This window comes from Myotis myotis, unplaced genomic scaffold, assembly GCF_014108235.1.
Source record: "Myotis myotis isolate mMyoMyo1 unplaced genomic scaffold, mMyoMyo1.p scaffold_m19_p_12, whole genome shotgun sequence".
NCBI classification, from domain to species: Eukaryota; Metazoa; Chordata; class Mammalia; order Chiroptera; family Vespertilionidae; genus Myotis; species Myotis myotis.
Window position 1 is genome coordinate 24,629,110 of NW_023416316.1, and position 2,073 is coordinate 24,631,182.

A 2,073-nucleotide genomic window follows, 5' to 3' on the forward strand; every position below is an offset into this window, starting at 1 on the left:
ACCCTCCAGTAGTTCCTACTTCATCATGTACAAGCCAAAGTCCTGACAATGCCTAGGTCCTACCTGATTCCCTCTGCCTTTGACCTTGGGTGCTATTGTTTTTCCCCTTGCTCACCCCAGCCAGTTGGCTTCCTGACTGTTCCTTGAACATGCCAGGCATACTACTGTCTTGGAGCCCCTACCATGCTGTTCCTTTATCGGAAACATCATTTGCAGGTTTTTCTTACCTCCTTTTGGCCTTTGCTGAAAAGTCACCTCAGTGTGTCCTTTTGTGACCTCCCTATTTCAAATTGCAGTCCCACCCTGTCAGTCTCAATCCTCTTTCCTGCTTTATTGTTGTTCATAAACTGACATAAAATATCTTATGCTTATTTCTGTTTATTGTCTCCCACTAGATTTTAAATTTTATGAGAACAGGATTTTAGTTTGGCTTATTTATTCCTGTGCCCTCAGCTCCTAGGACACTGCCCAGCACATAGTAGACACTGTAAAACATTTGTTTCAGGAACAAATGATTATCATAGCAAAAGACTGGACTGTAGTTCTAGAGGAACATGGACTTGAGGCTGGTGGCTGAGGCAGGAACTCATCATCAGGAAGCACACCAAGGATCCAGTTACTCAAACTGGAACACAGGCCAGGGTGGGATCTGTGAGCCAGAGGGATGCCCAGACATCAGAAGTGAGGCATGAGATCAGAGCTTGGCCTGAAACCAGGCTGATGGAGAGTGAGTCTGGTTCTCCTGGGGTCTGTGCTGGTCCCAGGCCATGTGTCTTGGGGCCTGGGCACCCCATAAGTGGAGACAGAGGACAGGAAAGGCAGGTTGCCCATCAGGGCCTTCAACCACTTAGTAAATGTCAAGCAAAGTTCTCCTAGCTTTCAACTTATTCCCAGATGGAGGTGTCAGCAGATTCTCTATATTGGTACAAACTACAAGGAAAACATAAATGACAAAGGAAATAAAAGAAAAAAAGTAAAATGCTCATTCAGAAACCTGAGCTGAAAGATTGAGGAATGGCAGATGCCAGAAGCTTATGACTACAGGATATCTGTGACGTCAAGTGAGATACCAGCTGAGTAAGCATCTGGAGATTACATCGTCCTATGGATTTTTGTTTGTTTTTGGTGGAGATGCTCAGGTCAGCTCTGCCCAGGCAAACCTTCCAGCTTGGAGAGAAGAAAACGCTCCACTTAGCCAGCGAGGTGGTGTCTGCAGAAGCCTAGAAAGAGGAATTAGGGCAGGAAGAATTTGGCCAGTTTTCCCTGGAGCTGTCCAACGTACTGTCCAGGAGTTAAGCTCAACCTCCCTTCTCCTTCATGTTTCCTGAGAACCTATCCTGTAATTCAGGGTTGCCCCTTCCTGCCTCATTGCAGAAGAGCAAGTTTGTGGACATAGTCTGGTCCAACTCCGTCAGCACATGCCTGAGGGAAATGAGGTCCAGAACAATCCAAAGTCAGGGCATGGTACCTTCTGCCTGCTGGGGAAGCTGTTTCCCATCCTCGTTCCCACTGCACTATGTAGGGAGCTGTTGGCTCTGGGTTCCAGTCCTCCCTGGGTAGCTCTGTGTACTTTGAAAAACTGTGAAACCTCAGGGCATTCACCTTTAAAGTGAGGATGATAAACAATACTTACTAGCAATGCAGAGGGCTGTTGTGAGGATTAGATTGTAAGGCATGTATTAAGTGTTCAGGGAAGGTTAAACACCCAACCTTGTTACAAGGTCATCAGTTTCACCCACAGTGTTTGGTGCAGGATCAAGGGTGGTTTGTTTGTTTGTTTGTTTATTTAATTTGATGACCTACTGTGTCCCCCTGATTAATCACCCCTTGGGATTTTATATTTTCATGATCACGATTTATATTCTTCAAGTATGTAGAGACACACGGGGAGCAAAGCCCTAGATCAGATCACAGGACTGCTTTGCTTAAGATTAGCCAGTGTAGACCTGGCAGAGAGAGGGCTAAGTCTTGCGGAGCGCGCAGATCCCGGACCTGCTGTGGCCTGAGAACGGTGCTCCCACCCTGGGAGAATTTTAGGGCGGAGCCCTTCCAGAGTGGGGACTCGGGGAGGTC